Source organism: Symphalangus syndactylus, chromosome 4 (assembly GCF_028878055.3).
Source record: "Symphalangus syndactylus isolate Jambi chromosome 4, NHGRI_mSymSyn1-v2.1_pri, whole genome shotgun sequence".
Lineage (NCBI taxonomy): Eukaryota > Metazoa > Chordata > Mammalia > Primates > Hylobatidae > Symphalangus > Symphalangus syndactylus.
In genome coordinates this window covers 146,126,623-146,153,475 of record NC_072426.2, presented here as the reverse complement: position 1 = coordinate 146,153,475, position 26,853 = coordinate 146,126,623, and the positions used below count along the sequence as shown (strand labels likewise).

The following is a 26,853-nucleotide window of genomic DNA, read 5'->3' as shown; positions in this document are numbered from 1 at the left end:
CCTGTTTTTCTTAAAAAATTTTTTCAATGATTCCTTGTCAGCATGACAAATCAAACAGTTTGACAAACTCTCTGTGATTCACCTCTAGGTTTTGCATGTAGATTAAAAACAAGATAAATTATTGTTTTACTACATAAAACCTTAAAAACATAGAAAAATAGGAAGTGTCTTACTTTGGAAGAATAAATATTATCATGTTGTACACTACATCTGGCTTGTGCAATACATTCACTTTATTTGTGTTTACTTAAAATGAATCATATCTTCCATTCTTAGTTAATATATCTTAAGGTAAATGGATACCATTCATTTTCTCATTCATCCATCTACTCTCCCATTTATTTATTCATTCATTCAACATTTTTTGAGAGCCTGTTCTAAGAACTCTTGGGCTATAATGGTGAATAAATGAGTCTTACATTTACAGAACTAATGCTCAGAGTCTATTTGGTTATTTCCCCCTAATTTTGAATGAGACATTTTTTCACTTTCTTTTGTTATTTTCTGAGGTGCACCTTCAGTTGGGATTCTATGAGCTAGTTTCTTGTTCAATATCCTGAGAATTAATGTGAGCCCTTCTTCAGATATTTTAGCTCTCAATCTTTACCAAGTTTCCTTTGAAAAATTGTCTTCCTTTTACAAAAAGAGGATTATATTGAAAGAACTGAAATCTGTCTTGTCTTATAGGTCAATAGTAAAATAACATAAACTAAGATAGGGACAAGGACTGAAATCTTGGTATCTCCCCCAGTTCAACTTGCTAACGTTTCTTCCTTTTAGTTGCTTTCAGGGGATGGGGATGGCACCCAGCAGTATTTCTTGGTGGTGGCTTCCCTCAGCTGTGGCTTCTGAAGCAGACTTTCAGTGACCATTTTAATGATGAAGATTCTCACTGGCAGCTATTCTCTGTGGTGCTTGTTGAAAAGAAATGACAGTGGCTGCTCCTGTCAGATGGTAACTATTCTCAGTCTTCCAGTAGCTTCTGCTGGAGTGGCAAACCATGTCCAGGAAGTTCTAACATCTGTTTCCATTGGCAGATGGAGAAGAACCCTTACTCCCTATCATCTCCAGTAACTTTTGCCTTGCAGTCCAAAGAAGTTCTCAGAATGAGTTATTTGGAAGACAAAGTTGGAGAACCTTAAAAATAACCTTTTTAATGTGCATTAGATAGTGTCATCCTCTCCAGCTATGCCCTAACTCTCTTGGCTGTGCCAGACTTCTTGTTGACTCAAGATGAGCTCTTAAACTTGCTCAGGGAGCCGAAGAAACCAGCATTCTTCCCTTTTCCCAGCAGTGTCTGAATCCAGATAACTGAGACGTTTACCCTTTCTATTCATTCATCCAGCTAATATTTTTCTTAAGTGTCTATTCTAAGAAATATTGAGGCTATAATAGCAGCTCCATTATAATCAGAGCTTTCTGAAAATATTTATATATTATTATGTTAATTACATGAATATTCACACGAGTATAGAATTATTATTTGTAATAAATACAGGTCAATGAAAAGGAGACACGGGCTGTTATAAAAGAAGGTAATGACAGGAAGGATGCTTAGATGAGCCTACCCTGAGGAGGTGACATTTAAGCTCAGATCTGAAAAGCTTCAGTGAAGTAGTATTTTTTTTGGAAGAGGAGCAGGTTTTCAGGGTCATGTACACCAGACATAGGTCACAACTTTTGAGATGATTTAAAGATATCCCAAGAGAATAAGCCAAGTCATTAGTAGGATATGTCAATCCAATCCAAAGAAATCTAGTTCAAAAAAAATTTTGGACTAAGACATAAACATGGGTGTCACCTTCACCTTTGTATACATAATGATTAAAGCTTCTAGATGTGCATAATACAATTGCCTATGGGAAGGGTGAGGTGTATGTAGATAGAGAGTCTCTCAGACTGAGCTCTAAGTAGCTCTCACACTTAACAGTTAGTAGAGGAAGGAAGCTGGGTGAAAACCCAATCTTAAGACCCCCAGTTGTGCACTCTCCCTGGAAGTTTAGGGATCCCTCGTGTCTTGTAAGTTTGGAAACTGATTTATATAGATGTCCTTATACCCTCAAAAAAGTGAGGCAATATAAAAAGATACTTATGTGAAGATTACATGAATGTTCATCTTCTTTGTTAGACTGAAAACTTAATGAGGGCAGAGAATGTCTCATTTGCTCACACAATTCCTAATACTTAGGATAGTGCCTGGCCCACACAGGAACACAGTGAATGTTTGCTGAATAAATTCATCCATCACAACATTTGGGAATAATACAGCAACTTAAACAGAAAAAGTAGGATTAAATGTTTCACAAGGGAATTACTTAGAATAAAATAATAATAAATATATAGATACATATACACACAAGCATACATAGAGAACATTCATCTTCTGTTTACAAAAAAATTGCTAAGTACAAACTTTCTCATTTGTGCACATGTCTTAACTTTGTCTACCTGGGTGGAAGAAATATGAAAATATGAATTTTAAAAAGAGGGCTGTATAATGGAATAGAAAGTATTGCTAGATTCAAAGAGGAGTAATAAAGGGAAAACATATATTTGAGGTCAAGATAGTTGATAAGAACTCAAATAAGCATGATAGAGTTAAATAAAGTCTTCAAAGGAGATGCAGCACCATGTTTACCCCTGAAATTGCAAACCTCTGAAATAAAGGTTGGTTCATGTTTGCCATAGGTCAAGTGGCTGCTTTAAAGCTATAGGCAAAAGAAAATGTAATCGCTTTTTTATTGCCTTCCCATGCCAATGAATAAAAAGGTGATTGTGACTTATATTCATGGACAAGTTTTCAGTGTGTAGTCCTCAGAAACCTAAGTCAGGAGCAATGCAGAGAGAGAAAGGGAGAGGGAGAGGAAGAGAGAGAAAGAGAGAGAGAGAGAGAGAGAGAGGACGAGAGAAAGAAACAAAGAAAAAATTTGATATATTGTAGGACAATAAAATTACTCTCAGGTAATGTTATAAATAATGTAAGACTTCTAAAATTCATGTAGTCAGAATTATATTTGAGATTAAATTTATCAGACATATTAAGATTTAAACTTTCCTGTTCATCAATAGTGCTTGCAGTGTACATGGCAACAAATACATTATTGTGGTATTGATCTGTAAATGAGCAATAATAATAGGAATGATTTTAACTCATTCTTCACAAATGAAAGGTTCATTGCTGAGGTCCACTCATACTACTAGACTACTAATTCCACATGATAACTTAATTAAAACAACAAACTGAAATCCACTTTACAGGATAACCTCATTTTTCTTTGCCATATTACAGAAAAATCTATTGCTATTATTGTTGAATAATACTATTTGGGGGTTAAATTGACAGTTGTCCTAATTCTTTGAGAATTTATCTTGGAAAGTATTCAAAAGGCATATGGTTATGTTCTGTGTATGTACACAGAAGACAGATGACGAGATGATTATGTTCCTGATGCCAGTTTATAAGTCAGTTGTTTAGTAGTGAAAATGTATTTTTTCAAGTAATAAGTATAATATTTTTGGATTTGATGTTGAAATAGCACTATTACATTTTCTAAGGTTCATGTTCCTCCTAAAGTTTTAAGCTTTTTGGTTAAATAGGCTTCCGCTAGTTGGCCTGCAAACACATTGACTATTTATAGTATGATTTTCTTTAGGAAAATGCATTCCAAATTCCAACTGGGGATGTCAGGAACACATGCTCTTCCCTACTGGGGCCAGGGCTCAGTTGAGAAGGACACTAGATACATTTGATTATTTGTAACTTGACATGCTTAATAGAAATGTATCACAAATTGGCTATCTATCTTCCTATTGTGGACATTTAGATTGTTATAAAAATTTCACTGTTATAAACATATTTGTGTATAAATCTTTGTGCACATTTTTCATTAGGATAGAACTTATATTTATGAACCAAAGGTTATTTGGTTCATAAATATATTTGGAAAACTTTTATACACATTTCCAAATTACTTTCCAGAACAATTTAAACATCACACAAATTTGCATTCCTACAGGTAATTAGGAACTTACCTGCCTCATCTGTACTGAGAATTAACATAAAAAAAATCCCTTTGCTGATTTGATGGCAAAAAAAAGTATTTTTTCTTGTTTTTACAAATCATTTAAAAATAGTATAAAGGTTCACTTCAGTCCACTTAATTTCTTTATTAATGAAGTTTTATTCTAGCTATAAACAGTAAGAGGCAATGAAGAGACTGAAAACTGAAAACTAGTCAAATTACTATCTACTAAGTTATTATTAGTCTCAATGATTTTTGAAGGCAGAGCTTAATTATATATTACTGCTAACAATGCTCTCATTCAAAGCCGGCATCAGGAAGGGTAACTTTGTCTCATCTTGCAAACTCTGAATTGCAGCTTTTATCAGGAATCCAACTTCCTCCCCATGTCCTCCCACCCATGGTCCAGTACATTTCTAAGTGCAGTTGGGGTACTCTCTACATGAGTAGTGCACAAAATGCTATGTTCCTGGAATCTACCTGAGATCTATTGGATTAATGTCTCTGAGGCCCAGGAAATAGTAGTTTTTTACACAATTGATTCTCACGAGCATGTGAATAAGGTGAATCTTTTTCTTTTATCTTTCTTTCTTTTTTTTTTTTTTTCGAGACAGAGGCTCGCTCTGTCACCAGGCTGGAGTGCAGTGGTGCAATCTCAGCTCACTGCAACCTCCGCCTCCCAGGTTCAAGTGATTCTCCTGCCTCACCCTCCAGAGTGGCTGTGACTACAGGCACGTGCCACCACACCCAGCTAATTTTTGTTTTTGTTTTTGTTTTCAGTAGAGATGGGGTTTCACCATGTTGGCCAGGATGGTCTCGATCTCTTGACCTCGTGATCTGCCAGCCTCGGCCTCCCAAAGTGCTGGGATTACAGGCGTGAGCCACCGCGCCCAGCCAGAATCTTATTTTTATTTTATTTTTCCTTCATATTTTACTTTGTGTGAATGAGGACTCTTTTTTTTTTTCATTTTGCTTCTATGCAAAACTTGTAATTTTTTCCAGAGGTTAATAAGTCCCTGATGAATCTAATTAGAAACTGGCAACAATGAGCTGCTTATGCAATGCGTGCATAATTGACCTGTGGCACCTACCCTGAGAACACTGTCACACTGCGCATCTGTTTAACTGAAATCGTTGTTTGGTAGATCAACTTCTCATTTAAAAGAATGTTAATTCTAACATACTGACAACCACGTGGTCACCATTTTGCCTGCCAAAGAAAAGAGACCTCCTCATTTTAGGCATTATAAGGAAGCAGATTTAACATAATGAAAGAAAAATTGATTTTAACTTGAAACCCTCTGAGAATTTGCCATGCCACTAAAATCCGGTGTGAGGAGTGAAAAACACACGAGCTTTGGAAGAAAAAGATTTGAGTTTGTGCTCAATCTCTGCCACTCTCTAGCTGTCGATGCCTGAGCAATAAGTCTCTGAGCGTCACTGTTTTTTCTCTGTGAAATGAAGATATTAACAGCGGTCACCAACTTCAGAAGGTTGTTGTGAGAATCGAGAAAGATAGTAGAGGTGAAGAGATTTTGAGATTTCAAAGGTCATCTGTAGTAATGCGCAGTTGAGCCAGTGCCTTTCCCAGCCCTTCCCACCATGGAAAACGTTACTTTCTCTGTCAGAAAGCACGTTGAACATGGCTCAATGTACACAGTATGAGCCAAAACCTTATTCTGTGGAATTTAAGCCATTTCTTTTCTATCTATGTCTCCTCCCAATTCAAGCTGTCAACCATTATTTTTATTCATTTATTTTTATTTTTCAAGACAGAGTCTCACTTTGTCACCCAGGCTGGAGTGCAGCGACATTATCTCAGCTCACTGCAACATCCCCCTTCTGGGTTCAAGCGATTCTTCTGCCTCAGCCTCCCAAGTAGCTGGAGTAACAGGTGTGCACCACCATGCCGGGCTAATTTTTGTGTTTTTGGTAGGGACAGGGTCTCACTATGCTTCCCAGGCTGGTCAGGAACTCCTAACTTCAGGCAATCCGCCTGCCTTGGCCTCCCAAAGTCCTGGGATTGCAGGTGTGAGCCACCGTGCCTGGCTTGACCATTATTTTTAAATGGCTGTTGAACTGTATCATGAGGGGTCACTTCAAGGACATCTGTCATTTCTTTTGTGATGCATTCTATAATAATTTTTGTTATTTTAAAGTTTTGGAACAGCAAGCCTCCTGCCATCGTGATTTCTTTGTTTTAACTCTCCCGAGACAGCCAAATGGCTGCTATTTTCAGAACACCAGAGCATGGAAAAGAGTGTCGTATGGGTGAACCTGACTTTCACAAGGAAAGAAAAGTAAAGTAAACTGTGGCTTTCAGAAGCCATGGCCTTTCTTTCCCTCAGTGCAGCAGGCTGTCAGCTGTCATGCTGAGAGCAGAGTAAATGGATACTGAAGCAACGCTTTCCAGGGTTTGTGCGTGTTCATTAGGGGTCGATCATGAGAGGCCTTACAGCAGCTATTACGCAAGCCACTCTCAAATACCAAAACCGGGGACTGGGATTCTGCAATCGCAGAAAAGGATAACGTTGGAAAGAGGCAGAACAGAAGTAAAGCGAGTGGGAGGTGAGATAGGGCAGACATTTTAGCCTCTAATCAAGAACCTCCATTTATAATGGCATTTTTTCCTGAACCTTAATCTGCCCTTGGAGGGAAAAAAGTAATAAAGTGAAAATGAAGTGCCCTTGAGGGGATGAGGGGTGGAGGAGAGGGGTGTCAGCTACAGAGGACCTTTGACAGGGCTCTTAGTCATTTATATTTGAACCCATTCCCAGAGGGTGAGCTTGCCTTTCACTGTTGGGAACAATTGTCAGGCAGCACATAATAGAGACAAAGAGTGAGCGCATTTCCCCCATCAAGGAGCAAGCCTTGCAGAAGTCGTTATTCTCTGTCCATTTGTTCCTGTTACCAAAAGCTGCCATTGTGCACTGTGTGTTGGAGCCGCTCTCCCTCACGGCTCACTTTGGTTATAGTAAAACTGTTCAGGGGTCCTTTTTTGGTCAGGAGAAATTTATAATTTTGTATTTCCCAAGGTAAAAAATTCATATAATTTCACTGCCATAAAAAAATGATGTAAGAGAAACCTCTTACTCTCCCTCCTTCCCCTAGCTCCCCAATCCATCATCTTACCTACAGGAATGACTTCTGCTTGCTGAATTTAATCAATTACTCACGGGCCAAAGGCCTTGGTGGTCTTTTCAAAGTTAAAATTATCTTCAAAGCACAGATACAACATCTTATTATTACACCTTGTGAACTGGGATTTCCTAGAATTTGCATCAATGCCCTAAAACATAAAATATATAATCAAACATAAAATGTGGTGCATTCATAGCACTTGGGCTTAAACTAAAGAATATGATGCCTCTTTATTTGAGCAGAAGCTCTAGTAGACCTTCAGGAAGTCCTTCACAGAATACAGAGAATAATTCTGTTTAAGTAATCTAGGTTTATAAAAGAAAGTTCCAGATCATAGCTAGAGCTGTGTTAATGGACAGAGGGCCATATTCTGTCTTCTACATTTCTGATGTGTTTAAAGAGTGGCTAAAGTGGCACAATGAAAAATGATGGATCCTAAAGATGGTAAATTCTTTAGGCCATTTTAGGTTAAGTACAGTTGATAGTTCATAGATTAAGCACAGTTTAAATGAATCCAGATAACTTCGAGATACTTTGTTTTAGAGACAGAAATGCTAGATTTGAGAACATCTCTGCTACTTGTGAACTCTGACTCGGGTAAGTCACTTCATCCTTGTGAGCCTGTTTTCTTATTGGTGAAATGGGAATAACCAAGCCTGGCCTAACTCATAGGGATGTCATGACCATAAGTAAAAGTTATGAGGACTCACAACAGAGCTGGCATGTGATACGGGCTCAGTGAATGGCAGCTGTTATTATCTAAAAGACCTTCTAAGGTGTGTAATTCCACGGCAGGTATCAATGATGCTATGACATTTGTTAGGATGCTAGAGAGTAAGAGAAATGGCAGAAGATAGTGGTTGATATGATCAGGCTTTGTGTCCCCATCCAAATCTCATCTGGAAATGTAATCCCCACATGTAGAGGGGAGGGAAGTGATTGGATTATGGAGGTGGTTTCCCCCATGCTGTTCTTGTGATAGTGAGTGGATTTTCATGAGACCTGATGGTTTTATAAATGGTAGTTTTTCCTGCACACTCACACACTCTCTGTCTCCAGCCACCGTGTAAGACGTGCCTGTTTCCCCTTCCACCATGATTGTAAGTTTTCTGAGGCCTCCCCAGCCATGTGGAACAGTTAGTCAATTAAACTTCTTTTCTTTATAAATTACCCATTGTTGGGTATTTCTTTATAGCAGTGTGAAAATGGACGAATACAGTAGTTACGAGATTACACTTTGGGGCTGCCTGGGAACCAAATAGCAGCTGCATGAACTTGGAGCTAGGTATTTGTCTTATTCTCTCTACTTATCAGTTGAAAGGGATTAACGATAGCATTGATTTGTAGAATTGTTGCAACGGTTAAATGAGCTGATATGCACGGAACACTTGAAATAGTGTCTGACACAGGGTAAACCCTATGTCAATCTTAGCCATTCTATTATTATTATCATTACCATTATCAATGTTCTCTTTAATGCAGCCATTTCCAGTAGCATATTTCTGAGGCTTCATGGAAATGCAAGAAAGCTAAGGGCAGAGTTTATTTCAAAAACTTATTTAAGAAATGTTGCTGGTTGAGTTTCCCTGGAAGCAGATGTGGCAGCATGTCTCTTTAGAAAGTATCCTAGGAATGAAGACCTATGGAAGGTGAGTGGAGGAGGAGGCAGGATTGAGCAGGCAGAGAATTGAGATGCACGCACACCTGAAGGACCGCTGGCTCCAGAGGGAGCACTGTGTTGGGCATAAATGCTCATGCCTTTAATCAATCTTTGGATGTGGATTGATCTGGAGAGGGCATGTCTTGAGCAAGAGTGTTGAGCCAGTCCCTTAAGGGCAGTTAGCTAATGGATATCCACTTCCAGCCTCCCAGCAGCTGGGGTAGCAAGTCCTGATTGAAGGACAATCTGGATAGCACACATCTTTGTCTCTCACAGGAATATTTATTTGCCAGGCACTGAGTCAGTTACATTTGTGCCATTTCAAACATCAATATATTGTGTGTCATCAGCATTTCTGTATACATGGTGCTTCTGCACAATGAACTCTAAGCCTGTTCATTGTGCTTTCATTTATCTTTGCCCCCCAAGTATCTAAAATAGTGGCCATTGCACATCAGCTGTTCAATAAATGTTGGTGTGTGAGTCAACAAATGAATGGATGAATGGTGAGCAGGATGGTGGTCATAATGAAATTTTCAGAGAAAGGATTAGCAATGATAGAAGAGAATTATCCAGATTTGCTTTTCCTAATATAAGAACTACTGTTCAGGGCCCCGCAGCTGGGGGAAGGGAAAGAGGAGTGCTCAGAAGACTTGAGACTGAGAATAAGGGCCTACAATCGATTCCACTGATGAATTTAAAACTAATTTTGAAGTAGAATTTAAATTCAGTGTTTACAGACTTTCTATATGATGAGTGTCTGATTAGGAATTAAGAAGTGCCTTAACATTATAACAGTTCTAGTGACTCAACATTTTGAGATAAAATACATCATTAACCATACTTTCATATCTTTAGAATTCGGGCAGTACAGAGAAAAACAAACAGGAACATTTGCAGATGCTTTTAGATTTATTTTACAGGGTTCCTTTTTTTGTGCAGCTCACTTATTGTGGATGTGTTTATTTTCAGTGCGAAAAATATTTAAAAATTTGAAAATATTTGAAGCATTTGCCTCTGGTTCTGGAACCTGAGTTAACATCATACCTCTATAGGGTAAGACAACTAGTCTTCAGAAATTTGACTGTCAACATTATGTATTTTTTTGTTTAAAATCTTCCTGAAAAATTGTATATGTTCACATAAAAAGAATCTTTGCTTTTCAGGTTTCATTCAAAAGGATCTTGTGCCACTTGCCAAGATCCTTCCTGTTTTCAAAAGAGGAAAAGATAATTTTTCTCTGCTTAGAAGTTTTAAGTTTTAGAACAAACTCTTTGCCTCAAAGGTTATTCAACATTTTCAAACAGGCATTGTATTTTAGGACTAAGCATGCTAGAACTTTTACTTAACTCATCTCCTGTAAGGACTGAAGATATATCAATTCTGTATTCCAGAAAGACCTTTACTACTGATTAAAATCTATCAGACCATGGCATCTTAAAAACCTGGACTCAAGCAGGTTTTCAGAAAAACAATTTCAGATTATACTTCAGATATTACACATACTCACACTCACTTTTCACTATCTTCACACCTCTATGTGACCATGACTTTATAATGGCTCACAGTTTAATCAAGACTGTTAAGAATATTAAGGGAATTTTTATTTACATTAGTCAGTTTCCTTGCAGAAGGTCATAGTGATATTAAGATACTATAGGCATAATATCTGAGGATTCGATGCTGTAACTGTCATTACATAAATTTAATATTGTCTGAGAATTAGATTAGCAACTTCAGGTAGTCTCTCAGTCTTCAATATTTACATCCTCTATGAAATATCAGGCCTAACAACTCTGGCAGCCTTCGGTAACTGCTACATTCATATTGGGTTTTGGCTCAGACCTGCAACCTTGGGGCCCCTCCCAAAGGGTGTGGGTTGCAGACATTCACCCCTGTGCCTTCTCACCTTTTTATTGAAGCAAAACATAATCTTATGTCTGTAATAGTCCCTTTATTATGAACTCTCTGGCTGTTATGACAACCCGGAATGACTACCTCTAAATTAAAAAGGCAGTTGGTCTTTTTACAGTCTGTAAAATAAAACAAACTCTAAATTAGTTCACGTTCCCTCCATTTATTGACAGATGCTCTAGTTGGATAATCTAATTTGGCATTCTCCTCTTCTCTCCCGCATTCACTTATGCCCTGTGGTGATGGGTTAACCTGATTACCTGTGAATTTATCTAAATACCAAATTTAAGACCCTTTTTTATTATAATTAGGCAAAAAGTATGTTTCAAAGGGTAAACAGGCTGTCGAGTGGAGTCTTTGGTGCCTATATGAGTTATTTGTATACATCAGAGAAAGTTATTGTAAGTAGGGAGGGGTGAAAGATGGGAAAAGCATGCCATTTTTAAACTCACGAGTCTAATTTTTGAATTTGCACCTGTTTCGTTTTCCAGAAAATTATGCCTTTAAAAATTGTATTTTATTCTCCTACAAAGCAGGAACTTTTGCTTTGCTACAAAGCAAAACAAAAGAAAGCCGCTCTAACTTAAACAGAGAAGGAATTTGTTACAAGCACCACAGGTGGCTCACAGAATTGTCCATGTGTGGCGAACAGGTGGGAAAGACGAGATTGAAGTCATGGGCAAGACTCCTCTGCCACCCCCACAAGAACAGTGTGGCAGGACAGCTGACCCTGGGACATCCCTGTGGACACACTGCATGGCTGGACTCCGCCCACCAGACACTTCCTGCCACGTTGCTGGGCTCTTGACTGCACCCTCACTGCTGCTGCCACAGTGAATAGTCTTTGTCTACATCTGCCCATGCCCCATTCTTACAAGATTCAAAATCCCTGATCACCTTCACAATCACTAGATCACAAGTGCAGTGTGGGAGGTGGGAGGTGGGACCGGAGAAGGCAGAACTCAGATCTGTGCCCCCATCCCTCAAATGCCCCCACTGCCCTCACCTTAGATTTCCAAACATAGGAATCGTGTTTCCATGCTGTGCGAGCAAACACTGACAAATATCCACTACATTAAGTTCCTGTTTTGGAGGCATTCCTTTCCATAGTAGGTACAGAAAAAAAAAATAAAAAACAGTTGCACTGAGATACATTACCCTTGTGCTCAATTCTAGTGCTCATATTGGTCCTGAAACTACAGTATCAAGAAGTGTGTTGGTGATGGAAATAATTACAGAGGATAAATATACTCATTGCTTTTTATTATTATGAGTTAGTAAACCCCATGAAGGTAGTTTTTAGCTATCCAGGATTGATTATTCAATCAGTGAATTGTCCTTTCCTCATCTATATTTCTCTGGCTATCATTAATCCGGTGATTTTCTGTTTAGAATTGCTTTTATCATAGGGAGGTGGATCAGCACAGGAAGAAAAGTTAAATTTCACATTGAATGTTACTCCTTTTTATTGACTGTAAGGGCAAAATCTTTGGCCACTAAGTTGAAAATGGAGGCTTTCTCCCCTCTTACTCTCTTTGAATTTTTTTGTTAACTTACCACTTAACAAATATTTATGGAATGCCTTCTCTATGTATCTAAGGAAATATACTTTGAGACTACCTTATTTTTAGTTTTTATTTATAGACTCTTATTTATACATTTGTTCACTGTTTTTCACTTTCTTTCATATATTTTTTTCATTTGAATTTTTGGGTAAAACAGTATATATAAAACAATAACTACGGATGATCAAAGTCACAAATGACCTGTGGAAAAGAGTGGACTGATGATCTGCTATGTACTCTATATTCGAAGCATGGAGTTTGGCATCACAGGAATATGAAGGTGATATGACCTAATCCTGGACCACAAATATTTTGATGTTTAAAGAAAATTGAAACAATTCTTTATGATGAACTACTGGCAAAACCAGAATTAGGGAGGTAAAACCCCAAACCTGCCTACCTCATAATTTTGTATAAAGCTGGTCAGGCTATGGCCCTTGTAACCATTTGGCCTATTGCTTTTGGCACATAGAAAACTGAGAGCTATTGTACAATTTTGTATTATTTTAATGAAAATCGTATAATGTAGGTTAGAGGTTCTGTGTTTTGATAATTGGTAAAAGTCGTTTTCGCAAGGGTAACTTTCCCTAAGTAAAGTAATCAAGGCACATGATTTGATAATTGATGCACAGGGAAGTGCTTTGATGAATTATTGAAGCACTTGGCTCAGGTGTGTGTCTCCCGGGGACAGAATACAGAATTACAGCTCAGCAATTAGATCGTCAATGTTCCTTACCCAGTTGACGATAATTAAAATAATTTTATTCTTGGTTTGGTACTGGGAATTAAAACTCACACCTCAGTTACCTGGCAAAAGGTTTTCAAGGCTAATGACATGAGACATGAGGGTTTTCAAATGCCAACCTGTGTTCTTCTAAATATAGAATTCCTCAATCATTCATGTCTGATTAAAGTTGTATTTGGCTAATTGATAATGACTTTTCAATTAGGTAAAAGCATATTTTATGTAGAAATTACATTTATTTACATTGATTTTTCTCCTCTTCAGAATGTCTGGGCTGCTGTATCCTATTTGATCTAACTGCCACAACTCACAGGAAGTCTTTGTAAGGGTAACTGGCAGTCACCCCCAAACACAGGTTGACAAAAATCACGCTTTGGAGCATGGCACTACATAAAGTATTATTTTTGAAGAATATGTAGGAAACTTCCCCAGCCCAGGTAAGGACATCTGTGGAGGAGTTTAACTGGACGTGAAAGGGAAGTGAAAGCTGACAGCTTGTGAGATCGTGCTCTTTTCTGGCTGTGGTAGTCACAAGGTTTTCTTCAGGTGGGAAAACTTATCACAGTAACATTCATTTCTGGTGTTTCTCTTTTCTGCCTGCTATTGTAGAAGCAAGAATGGGCCATGCTGAACCAAGTGGGCAGAGTATTAAGCTGCTGCAGCCTTCTGCTATGTACCTGATTGGGACTGGAATAGAGATCCTTTCCGGCTCTGCTGGGGGCTTGGAGAGGGAGGCAGAGCTGTTTCTGCCATTGCCCTGCCAGGCAGCAGAGATGACCCCATACCCCTGAGGAAACAGTGGCCCCGATTTGCAAAAGCCCCATCAGCAGGTGGAGGTTCACTCTTCATTAGCCGGGCTGAGCTTTGGGCATCATAGAGCATGGCTGGCCCTTTGAGGGTCTTTAGGTTTCCCTAGGAAATGAGGGAATTTCTTTGGAAGTCCTGTAGGAAAATATTCAAACCGCAGTAATGTATTCAGAGACACGTCTATGAGGAGTGCCACGGTCAGTCCTGTCTACCTTACCTCTAACTTATCTGCTTACTCGGTCTTACTGTTTCCATTTCTGGAACCACAGCCATGATTTTGTCTCTCGGTATCCACATGGTATTCACTTCCTGACTAATCTGAGTGCATTCGGCTTCTTGCTACTCTCACTATTCCGGATGGTACACCTCGTCGCCAGAGTTATTTTCCTAAAACACAGATACCATTAGTATAATGGTAGTCTGCTGCTCAAAAGCCTTTCATGGTTTTATTTAAAGAATAAAATCCAAATTTTTAAAGATTAGATTTAAGCATATCATATGTGGACTCCACCCTGTATTTTTGGTTTTAACACTGACAAGAACTCCCCATGGAGCCAAGACTCTGTCATTCTTCCTCTCTGGACCTGTCTCTGTGACTCTGCTCATGTTATTGTCTATACCTGGAATAGCTTCATCTTCCTCCACCTTTCCAAAACCTCCCCATCCTTCGAGGTCTCCCTCAAGTGCCAGCAATTCCTAGCTGGAGTTCTCCAGTGCCAGGTTGTGGGAAGTTGTTGTTAGCACTTTTTGTTTTGTGAGCATGCTCCTCCCTCTCACTCACTTTGTTTCAAATTCCTTTATCAAGAGAAAGCCTTTCACTGCATAATGGAAGGTGTCAATGCAGCCTCATCACTTCATTGACCTGTGTGACCTTGGTAGGGCACAAGCTGGAACCTGCTCTATGCCTCTCCTGTCACTGCTTTCAAACACTTTTGGTCAGCTTATCCTTTCCTGCTTCTTGGTGACATCTTGAGCAGGTTCTAGAACCTTAGGTATAGATGAATTCAAAGGAGAACAGTTTCTTCTTCAGGCATTAAAGAAATCTCATTCAATCAGAATAAAAAGTGTAACTTTCCCCCAGTTTAAAGCTTCTCTTTCTGTCACCCTCAACACAGGTCTCACTCATGCTTCTAGAACAAGCTGTGAAGAAGATAGCATTGTTTTGTCATTCTCCTTATATCACCGTTTCTCCCTGCTTTGCTTCAGGCTCCTCCAGGGTGAGAGAAGGAGAAAGTGGAGGAAAGGGGCCAATGGGCATTTGAACAGCTGGTGCTCTTTCTAGATCTCTCTTGGCTGTTGGGTTTTCTCTGTCATGGTAGGTGCCCAGACATTGGCTCTCTCCAAGGGTGCATTTGTCAGGGACATGATTGATGTCTTCCTGTCCAGCTGATCTCTTTGTTCCACCTCCCTCAACTCCCATGCTGGAAGGGCAGCCCATCTTCTTCTTTCCTTGGCAGGCAGTTTTCTTGGGCACAGTCCTTCGAAGAAATTGCAAGCTTGGTGCTCTGCTCACTTGACCTATTGGGAAGCACCTTATCCTTGTCCTGTCAGTGGCATGAGTGGTCAAACCACCAGCTTCTCCCTGATTGCCCATGCTTACCTCGCTGTGATGGGCAACGCCATCCATACTCCAGCCTTGGGAGTGCCCCACATATAGGGCAGACACCTTCTCTCTTCACTTAGGCCTTCTACACTCCTGGGCCACATGGGGCTCTCATGGTTCTCAGCGTTTCTTTTACTCTCCAGTCCAGAGGTAACCCAGGGTGGGTCCACACTTCTCTATACCTCAGGAGGCTCCAAACAGAGAGTGAGATGCCTTTCCTCTTGTCAGCTTTTCCTGTTAAGGGATTCTTGGGAGTTTACTTTTATTTTTATTTTTTTTGAGATGGAGTTTCCCTCTTGTTGCCCAGGCTGGAGTGCAATAGTGCAATCTCGGCTCACTGCAACCTCCGTCTCCTGGGTTCAAGCGTTTCTCCTGTCTCAGCCTCCTGGGTTAACCACGCTCAGCTAATTTTTTTGTATTTTTGGTAGAGACGGGGTTTTACCATGTTGGCCAGGCTAGTCTCGAACTCCTGACCTCAGTTGATCCACCCATCTCGGCCTCCCAAAGGGGAGTCTTTTCTTGTAAATGAGGGGTTGGGGAAGTTGACTCCTCCCTTCTATCTTGAGTATTTAGCATCTCTCTGTAGAAAGAAATTTTTGCCATCCACTGACTTCAGTTTTGAGGCTTTCACTGTAATTCCAAGATATCAAGAAATGCTGTTTTTAATAATATTCTCTTACTGCAGAATGGGGCATTAGAGTTGGGGTTAGCTGCTTACTTCAAGAGAGAATGACAACCTAAAGTCACACTAACTATAAATGACGGGTATTTGGTCAAATCAGCCCTTGTTCCTAATTCTTATGGAGCTCAAGTGTGAGGGAATGAAGATTTTGGAAAGGCAGAGAGCAGAGGAGGAAAGCCAGGAGATGCGGCCTCTTGGAGCTATGGAGCGGTGAAGTAGCAGATTTCACCTACTCCAGTTGCCTTATTTCACCCTGTCTAGAGCACTATTGGAATGATGAGAAAAGATGCCTTCCCCAGTTTTTCTTCAACTTAAGGGCTCTCTGGCATCCACTCACAGCAGTATCTTCAGAATGATAAACGGTTATCATTTCTCCCTTAAATTGCAGTTTTTCTACAAGCTATCAACATAAGGTTTCCAGAATTACTGAGAAAAGAAAATACTGGGCACTTTAAAAATTTGGCTTACCGAAGAACTTGTATAAGCTGGATGCAATATACTCAGCTTATGGTCTAGTCTTGAGGCCGGGTGCAATGGATGTTTATTATTGGGTCATCCCGGAAGAACGCCCATGTTCTAGTGTGTAACACTCCCTACCCCCCCCACACGCACGTGCACACACACACACACACACACGCACACACGCACACACACTCTCACCATATGGTTCTGTGGGGCTGCCAATCACAGTTCTTCCCGCCTGGCCAGAGCCATGGGGGTGGAAGTGGCTGTGACATAGGCCTGCACAAGAGAGGTCTTCCCTTCATGTATTTCTAGCTGGACCTAGTGGGGATCACTGCCTCTTCTTTCTGACGGCAGAGCTGTTAGATGGTGAGACAAGCACCACTTGTGGCCATGATTCTGTCCTGTCTAGTGAAAACCCAAGGCCTGGGAGGATGAAGCCACCCAGATAGGAGGAAAGACGAGAGACAGAAGTGGGTCCACGTGATATTCAAGATCCTGGCCCAGTTGTTCCAGGTGTGAGGCTCTGGCCTTTCTGGCACTGGGCTGTGTGAGCCGACTGACCCTCTTGCCTCTCAGGCTGTCTGCTCCTGGGGTGAATTGCACACTATGGAGGAAGCCAGCCTCCCGGGGCCTGGCCCAAGGTCATTCTGCTCTTCAAAGGGAAACTCTCTGGAGAGAAATTTTTGAGCCTGTCTAGTCACACATCTTTGCAGCTTAGAAGAAGAATGATGATAATTTAAACTTTATCACAGACACAGATCATTAAATTCAGGTTTCTTCCTGGTAGAGATAATAACAGGTGTTAAATGAGAAAGACCTTTAGAGTCTCCAAAGGCATTAGGATGGTCTAATTTAAAATATTTTAGCATGCTACTACACATTGAATGCCAATTGGTGGAACCACGTACTTTCTTTCTCTGTCTGAAATCCTAGTTCAGCTTTGTTGATGATCTGGGAGTAAGTAATTAACTTCCCACCATCCCCACACAACATCTGAGATAGGCAGATGATAGCATTTTTGCTGTGGCAGAGAGTGGAGTCAGACAGATAGAGAAGTGAATCTTGGTTCCACAACTTCACTGTGTTTTACCGAGAAGCCCAAGGTCCAGAGAAGTAAAGCAATTTCCTCAAGATGACAAATCTAGTGTCCACGCAGGGCTTTATCCTTGCCAAAAGCTGTGATGGCTCCCCTGACTCAGAGGAAAACATGAGGCTGAAGGCTTGGTTCAGGCTGCTCTGGCAAAGTACCATAGAGCTGGTGGCTTACACACAACAGACATTAATTTCTTACCGTTCTGGAGGCTGGATGACGGAGATCAGGGTGCCAGCAAGATCTGGTTCTGGCGAGAGCCGTCGTTTGGGGTTGCAGACCGCAGACGTCTTGTTGTGTCTTCACATGGTGGAGAGAGGTGAGATCTGGTCTCTTTATTCCCTCGATAAGGGCACTGATCCTATTCCTGAGAGCTCTGCTTCATGACTTCATCACCTGCTAGAGGCTCTGCCTCCAAATCCCATCATGTTGGGGCTTTAGGCCTTGACATATGAATTTTGCAGGGATACAAACACTTAGGTCATAGCAAGGCCCTTCAGACCCATCCAGACCCCACATCCAGTCCTGGTTCCTGTCAGTTGCCAACCCTGTGCTTTTCCCTCTTGGTGCTTTCACAGTTTCCTTTTCCCGGAAGTCATCTTTCTTTCCCCGTCTCCACCACCTTTCTTTATTTGTGCGGATCTTTCAAGGTGTAGTCCAAATCTCACCTCGCTGAGGCTTTTCCTGACGCCCCTCTCCAATTTTTTTCTGACCTAGTCCCTTTGGGCAGATCAGTTCGGAGCAGTTTGCACAGCATCTGCGGTACACTCAGTGAATCCAGGTGTGTTGCAGGTGTTTATGCATCCCCACTCAGAGAGCAGACACAAGGCTTTCCTCGTCTATTACTGTGCTTGGGTTCTAGGCCCACTCTGCATTAGCTGCAGCTTCCAAGACTGAACAGCCAGCACCCATATATTTGCGTGGTAAATAAATAAGCCCGTGTCTTTTGATTCTGAATCTTTTATTTATTTATTTTTTTTTGAGAGGGAGTCTCATTCTGTCACCCAGGCTGGAGTGCAGTGGTGTGATCTCTGCTCACTGCAACCTCCGCCTCCTGGGTTCAAGCTTTTCTCTTGCCTCAGCCTCCTGAGTAGCTGAGATTACAAGCATGTGCCACCACGCCCTGTTAATTTTTGTATTTTCGTAGAGACAGGGTTTCACCATGTTGGTCAGGCTGGTCTCGAGCTCATGACCTCAAGTGATCTACCTGCCTCAGCCTCCCAAACTGTTGGGATTACAGGTGTGCGCTACCTCTCCTGCCTGATTGTGAATCTTGTTTTCTGTTCATATCTACTTTAGGCCCCAGACATTTATCTCCACATACCTTTTTAACCTACCCTTGAGAATCTCTGAGATCTCTTTCTCTGGTCCCCATATCTTACACAATGGAGAGCGACAGTGCACTCCCTTCATGGGAGCTCTGTTAAAGGAGAGACCAGAAAGATTTTGTCAACCTATCTACTCACCTATAAATAATGTCACGGTGTGGCTGCTTGATGACCTTACAGTTAGGGTTTATTTCTTTTTTTTTTTTTTTTTTTTTTTGAGACGGAGTCTCGCTCTGTCGCCCAGGCTGGAGTGCAGTGGCGCGATCTCGGCTCACTGCAAGCTCCGCCTCCCGGGTTCACGCCATTCTCCTCCCTCAGCCTTCTGAGTAGCTGGGACTACAGGCGCCCGCCACCACGCCCGGCTAATTTTTTGTATTTTTAGTAGAGACGCGGTTTCACCGTGGTCTCGATCTCCTGACCTCGTGATCCGCCCGCCTCGGCCTCCCAAAGTGCTGGGATTACAAGCGTGAGCCACCGCGCCCGGCCGGTTAGGGTTTATTTCATACCTCTCCACTAGGGACACGTTGGGCATCCGGCCTGGATGTTATTCCTCTTGATTCCCTGTGTACATTACCTTTAATTTAGGAATTAAAGCCACCTTTGCAAAACACAAAGATTTTGACATTTTGTCCGTTTTCTTTTAAAAACAATTCACCTTTTTACCAGAAGGTGGCAGTATAACACAAACAAAAGTTTGAGTAAACTGCCGTTTTCAATATTTTAGGCTCACTTCAGCATCACAAGCAATAGCAGTACCATTCTGGCCTAGATTTCTACAATAATTCCGAATTTAAAAATAGAATCTTTCTAAAGATTTGCTCCATTGGTCATCGTTTTACTATCAGCCATTCGCATATATCTTTTCAAACTGTAAAGTTTGGCCCTGGTTATATATAAGAATTCCTTTATCCCTGCCATGTCAAAAGCATAAAACAAAAGAGAGCCTTTACGAAAAATTCTCTTTATCTATTTTACTGTGTGCATTCATCTTAATGAATTTTTAGTTGCTACTTTAAATTCACTATATTATGTTAGCTAAGATAAAATTATTTGGGCTATGGTGTGACCTCAGATGAGAAAAATAGTCTTTCGGTGGAATTTATTTGAATACACATTCTAGATATATGTGTACTTATGGTGATATTGTCTTTCAAAGAGTTATTTCAGTCTTCCAGAATTATAATTTATTTTTTAGACTCAGCATTCTTTGTGGAATTAGATTTCCTTTGATTTCGTTTCTCAGACTTTTAAAATTATCCATATCTTCTAGGGAATTTCTCAGATAAAACTGGAAGAAAGTATTCATCAGACCAAGATGAATTTTATGTCTCAGGAGCCAAGAAGTAGTTCGCAGGATGTGCCTAGTTAAACTTTTAGATACCAAGAAGCAAAGGTTAGAAATACATCAGGAAGTTAGAAATCTATTACTTAAAGGCTATGTCTACTGCATTTTGTTTTCAGAAAAGACAGTGAGTTGCAAAATGTTCAATTACGGTGAATAAATACTTGCAATTTAGGTTATTCCAATTCACTTGTGTCTAAATAAGCATTTGAAGTTCTTTGGTGTATTTTCTCCTTCTAGAGGCAAGAGGAATCTTCCTACTACAGATCCCATGCCCTGCATCCCCATTTACTTTCTAGTAAATATTTCACCTTCTTCTTTCATTGTGCTGCTCAAACATGGATATCAGATTCCAGAACCTGAAGCAACGAGGTGCCGAAGGATGGGTAGCAAGAAGATATAGCCCAGAGTAACCCTACCAATACTGACTCCAAACTCATTCCTTCATCCAACAAATAGTTAGTAGCTACAATGAGGAGTCACTGTGTGAAGTCCCAGCCAGGAACAGGCAGACATGCTCACTGCTAACATCCTTGTGGATCTGAACCCTGGTTCTCTTCCTCTCCTGTCTGTGTTTTGCGCTCCTAAGAGTGCACGTAGGTGGATGGCGAATGTCTTGCATGCCTTTGTCCTGTGTTGTATCTCTTCTCTCTCAGGTTGCATCTCATACACATACAGAGGGGAGAGGATGTGAAGGCACGGGAGTACACCAGAGCAATGCTTCCACAAGCCAACGGATGCATGCAGCTTGGAGAAGCTAAGAGAGGCTTGGAACAGATTCTTCCCCAGTGTTTCAGAGGGAGCACGCATAGCTCTGCTGACACCTTGACTTAGGACTTCTTGCCCTCCTGCACTGTGAGACAAGTTTCACTTACTTCAAGCCTCTCAGTTTGTGGTACTTTGTTATGGAAGCCCTAGGAAAATAGCCCAGATTTTGGTTCCATCTTTTTTGCTTTATAGCGTGAGGGATTTCCTTGACTTTCTCCTCCAGATTGCCAGCATGGACTTTAGCCTGGTTCCTTCTATTATTTGGTTCATCCATTGAATCTTTTCTTTTAGTTATCATATTTTAAATACATGAGGATTGTGCTTGTTCCCTTTCCACACAGAAACTGTTCTAGATTGTGGATGAGGATAATTTGATTATTTAAAATAAGTATCTTTGTTTCTTCTAGGTTCTGTTGGTTTATTCTGTTTTTTTTTTTCTCTTTTTTTAGGCCAATTTAACACATGATGGTAATCAGATCATACATTTGAAGAAAAGACTGGTAGGCTCATAGGATCTTGCGTCTGGGTATGTGGTGTGGAATACCTTGGTGGAAATGGTCGTTCCCTGACAGCAGGGCTGACTGTGGCCCCTGCGTGAGGGGAGGCATAGGATGACAGGCAGGTTTCCCTCCCTGTGGGACGTGGGGTGCAGGGAGAGCAATTGACAAAATAAGGAGGGTTTAGTCAGGGTTAGAGCACTTCAGTGGTTTTTGTTTTTGTTTTTTGTTTTTTTTTTTGAGATGGAGTCTTGCTCTGTCACCCAGGCTAGAGTGCAATGATGCAATCTCAGCTCACTGCAACCTCTGCTTCCCAGGTTCAAGCAATTTTCCCACCTCAGCCTTCCAAGTAGCTGGGATTACAGGTGCCTGCCACTATGCCTGGCTAATTTTTGTATTTTTAGTAGAGATGGGGTTTCACCATGTTGGCCAGGCTGGTCTCGAACTCAGGTGATCAGCCTGGCTCAGCCTCCCAAAGGCTGGGGTTACAGGTGTGAGCCACCACGCCCGGTCCACTGTATTTTCTTCCTAAGCAGAATTGCCTTTCCTTTCTTCCTTCAATGTCTAAAGTGCAAGCATAAGGCTACTTATTTTTTATTCCTTGCTCTACCACTTAAAGAATGCATGAAAAAAACTTGTATAGTGAGATAGTATTTTTGAAAGAAAGTATTATTGATAAAATTTTTCTTCTTTATTTTTCTTGTTGCATTTGGCTTTCCGCCCATGGAAGCTCAGGCTTCTTTCGGTTTAGAGGAAGGCAGTGCACCACCAAGAATAGGAAAGTCACTGCTCAGCTTGGCTTTCAAAATAACATAGTATCGAAGAAACAGAGCTTTCATTTGCAAGAGCAATGATTTGTTGAAAGAGGGAACATGAGGTGTTGGTTCCAACAAATCAAAAGTTGGGAGGTTTTGGCCCAGTTCTAATGGGTTGTGGTGGGTGGAGTATGGTACGGAGACAAAGACTCCAGATCAGCTTTAGGATTCCAGAACAGAGAGGGATTGTCCCCACTTCCTGCCTAGAATTCATGGTTTGTGGATACCTCTAAGTAACATGCTTTATGCCAACATGAGGAAGCTCATTATAATAGAATGAGTGGCATGGCGTGGTTAGGCAGACAGAGCCTGAGATAGGGCCTCTTGGTTCTCTGTAACCTGCAAAGGGTGGAATTCTTGCCTGTTGGAGGGAGGGGACCAGATGAGAGTTGAAAGCTAGAGGACCTGCACTATGAAGCAGGGTGAAGGGACTCATCTCTGAGATTTGGGGCAGAACAAACCAAAGCTAGGGCCCAGTAAAAGCCTGCAACCGGGCCTCTTGAACTAGTCCTTAGCCAGATCTTAGAACTTAGGTAGAGCTGAGTCAGTGGGAAAGTGACCCTACCGTGCAAGAGAGCAGATGGAGACATGACATCTGTGGGCACTCTATCCAGTGAGGACAAAGCCTCTTTTGAAAGGTCTGCTGCATCCAATCTGAATCCAGCTGAGGCTAGCTGAGAAAGATAAAGCATCAGATGACACCTGCCCCCATCGTGACTTGCCCCACGATCAAGATGCCATCCTGAGAGTGGAGGAGAATGGAGGAAAGTTGAGCAGAGCAGTTTGTAAAGGAAAACAATCCTGGCATGGAGTTAGACTTTTGAACTGACTGAGTTTGAATTGGGAATTTACTGAGAATTTACCCATAAGAGACCAAGTTCTGGATCAGAAGAAATACACATTTAATTGGTGAGATCAGGGGCTCACTGCTGTCCAGTGACCTGACATTCAGGAAAGAGGGCCGTGCTCTGGTCTTCTGTGGATGTTCCTCTCCCTACGGGATGGGTAGTCTGGAGGCTAAAGGGATGTCCCGTTCTCCCAATCCCCACAGGCTGCACACCTTTTGTGAACTGGGTTTTCCAGACTGCATTATTCCCTGCACAAAGGATTCTGAGCCTGCTTCAAAGGCCTGCATCATTCCATTATTATTTGATTATTTTTCCATGGGCTGCTTTCCCGTGGTTTGGAATTTATATCCTTAGGGCTGGGGGTTGGGCAAAGGATGGCTATTTTTGTAGAAGGAATTAGATGTGTGGGCTTCCTTGTCCACCTGCATCGCATGTGCCCACGGGCTGTGGAGGCACAGAACAAATAGGAAGGGAAGGTGTGGGCTGTGGGCTGTGGTCCTGTCTGTCCGCAGGTGCTGCAACAGCTGAACGGATGCTAAGGAGCAATTCTCCATGCGTCCCTACTCTCTGGGTTGTTTTGAAAGTATATTGATCAAGAAAGGAGGACAGAGCAGAACCCAGTAGTTTGCTAGCTCAGTTTATAAACTTCCAAATACTTAGCCATATGCCACCTGAGCCTTCATTTGCACTCTTGTCCTGGGCCCAAATGTGTTGGGAGCCAGCCTGCTGCTCACGGTGGAAGCAGGACTCCAGGGCTCTGCAAGGCTCAGTTATGGAGATAAAGAAAGTTACATTTATGCCCACTTGAGTTGTAACTGTATGTTTCAAATCTGCTCCATATGCTACAATTATCATCTATGAGATGGTTTCTATTACTACAAAAAGTTAAAATGTAAACTCTTGGAGCAGTGTGAAGCAAAGGAAAAAACATTTAGCTAGCCTGTATTCTTCACTAACTTTAAATCAGTGGAATGGCTGGGGGATAAATGTGGGGAGGAGGGAAATACGGCCTAATCCCACGCTAGCTTCTGTATGTGCAGATCCCAGTTCTCTTAGCTATGCACAGCTTTCCCCTACAGTTTCCCTCCTCTTACATGGTATTCAATCCTGCTTTCTTTTTTTTGTGGCTTGTGATGTAATCATTCTTTCTCTCATGTATACTTTTACCTTATCCACCACTTTACTCAATTTCTCCCTTTGTGTACCACTTCTGGAAGGCCTTGGATGAGTTTTCCCACCAATCCAGTGCAGGCTGGGAGACCCTAAGCTCCTGCTCTCCTGCCCTGGCTCACCTCAATCCCAGAAGCAGGATCTGGGCAGAGTCTGGGGCTTCCAACCTAGTTCCCACTGATAGAAAAACACGCTAACATGCTGGAGGAAGACACAGAAACGGCAAACATCTTTGTGTTACCACCGAGCTCCATCAGTGAAGAAGGCTGGAGCGGGAAGATGCCCTCGAGGTCACTTTTGAATCAGAAGCTGCAACCTGGAGTGGCCAACCGGCACGAGCCTTTCCACTGGCGGCCTGGCCTCAGCCTTTCCACTGAATTATGCCATATAATCTCCCTCCCTCCCTCCCTCCTGCAAGAGTCCATTTTGCCTCATTTTTATTGGCACTCCAGGACACAAAAACAGACATTTCTTTTTCTTAAATGTATTTCCAGGTGGATCTATACCAAGAAGTATTAGACCAAAAAAAAAGAAAAAAAAAAGATACCAAAAAAAAAAAAAGAAAAAAGAATCGTCCCACTGATTTAGCATCATAGTGATTGCTTGATTATTTCATTGAAGGCGGGAGTGATGATCTTGTCAAAACCAATGCCTCTGTGAATATAGCCTCACTTTAGATGCTGAGCCTAGATCCAAATAAACAATCCAAGCAGCAAACACTAAAGACTAATGACTTTTGTCACACATAAGCTCATGAAAGTCTGTTACTTTTCTAGTGTCACTCAACTGTATTCACATCAGGGGAGTATGTGCGTTACCATTTTATTTTTAAAAAGTTTTGCTGACTTTGTTAGAGGATTGAGACAGGGAATTCTCTCATTTCCGAAGCCTCCTCACCTGAAGCCAATCTCACCTACCTCCACAGGTGATCCCGAACAACGTCCACAAGTGATCCCGAACAACCTCCACAAGTGATCCTGAACAACCTCCACAAGTGATCCTGAACAAAGTCAGCCCCACTGAGAAGACGGCAGCACAGACTCACAGCCAGATTTTGTTTTTTTCACTCCTATTATTTATATGTATCCACTTTGTTTAAAAAAGCAATTTACATTTGAAGCAATTTACAAGCAAAATTTACACACACACAGACACAGTCACATACACACATAAATAACATATATACTCACATACACATATAAATAATATAAATATATATAAATAACCTGATACCAATTTATTATTATTACATATATGTGCACACACACACATAAACACACACACACACACACACAAACACACACTATACCACGGAAGTCAGGTTCTGACTGAAAGCCCTTGTGGCCAACTCTGTTCTTTCTCTGTGGCAGAGTAACAGAGTAATGCAGGACTAGAGACTCCTCGCTGACCCCTGGACACAGATTCTAGTTTTCATCATTTCTTTAAATGTAAATACCGAAGGCTTCAACGGCACACCACATGTAAGGCTTAGTTTTCCTCGCTAGACTTTAGATCTATACATATTGTTCAGGCTTGTTATACCCTCCCATTCTAAGACCCTAGTCTATATATATAAGTTCTAAGATTATACTCGCCATCAAGCCCACTGGCCCTTCCCAGACCTGCTCTCAAGCATGGATTTTTGGTCAACTCTCTTGAAGTCCATCGCCCCCACCAGCTTGGGCTCTAGGTGGTGTCTGGAATCTAGACAGCACAAGATGCTCATAGCATCTTGTTATTTGTTAGAAAAGGACAGAACTGAAGATCAACATCATTACCTGGCCCCCTTGTCAAAGATGTTATCTCCTAGGTTGTGGTTTTAAAAATGATTTTAATTTTCATTCACGGTGTAAAGGACTTCGGGAAGGCCTTCTATTTTTTTCTAAAATATTTATTTATCATCTTTCTTCCTTCTGCATACTGGATAAATGCCTTCTGTTGTCTTCTTCATTTCTTCCTTTTCTTCTTTACTTTATACCACTCCCCTATAAGAATTTATGCTCTATTTAGACTGCTCTGTGGGTCACACCCTACAAATAATTGTGCTCAGTCCTGCCACAACATTTTCTGTGGCTTGCATCCTTTTCTGAAAAACTGTCATCTCTTTTTCAAATATACATAACCTTGTCTGACCACTTCTTCTTCCCATCTTAATATTTATTTCATCCATTCAATAAATATTGTTGAGTGTCTTTTATGCACAGGGACTAGGTGTTAGTGACGCAGCACTGACTGAATGGAACAAAACAGCGCTCCCTGCCCTTATGGAGTTTACATTCTAATATTGATGATGAAATGTTTAGGAAAAAAAGAAGAGTTTTTGAATTGAGAAGGAAAGCAAAGAGGAGAGCAGAGCTGAAGGTGATATTTTAGCAATGAAGCTTTGGGTGA

At 41.2% G+C, this 26,853-nt stretch overlaps 1 protein-coding gene and 1 long non-coding RNA gene across 4 annotated transcripts in view; one reads left to right on the top strand and one right to left on the bottom strand.

The window, feature by feature from the left end:
* The window catches only part of GALNTL6 (polypeptide N-acetylgalactosaminyltransferase like 6), a 1,246,491-nt gene that overhangs the window by 202,382 nt on the left and 1,017,256 nt on the right, over positions 1-26,853 (bottom strand). The gene's annotated exons all lie outside the window — the stretch shown is intronic.
* Positions 11,390-13,476, top strand: LOC129481255 (uncharacterized). The gene is made up of 3 exons (XR_008657308.2): positions 11,390-11,570; positions 12,460-12,582; positions 13,312-13,476. It is a non-coding gene; the product is annotated as an uncharacterized lncRNA (long non-coding RNA).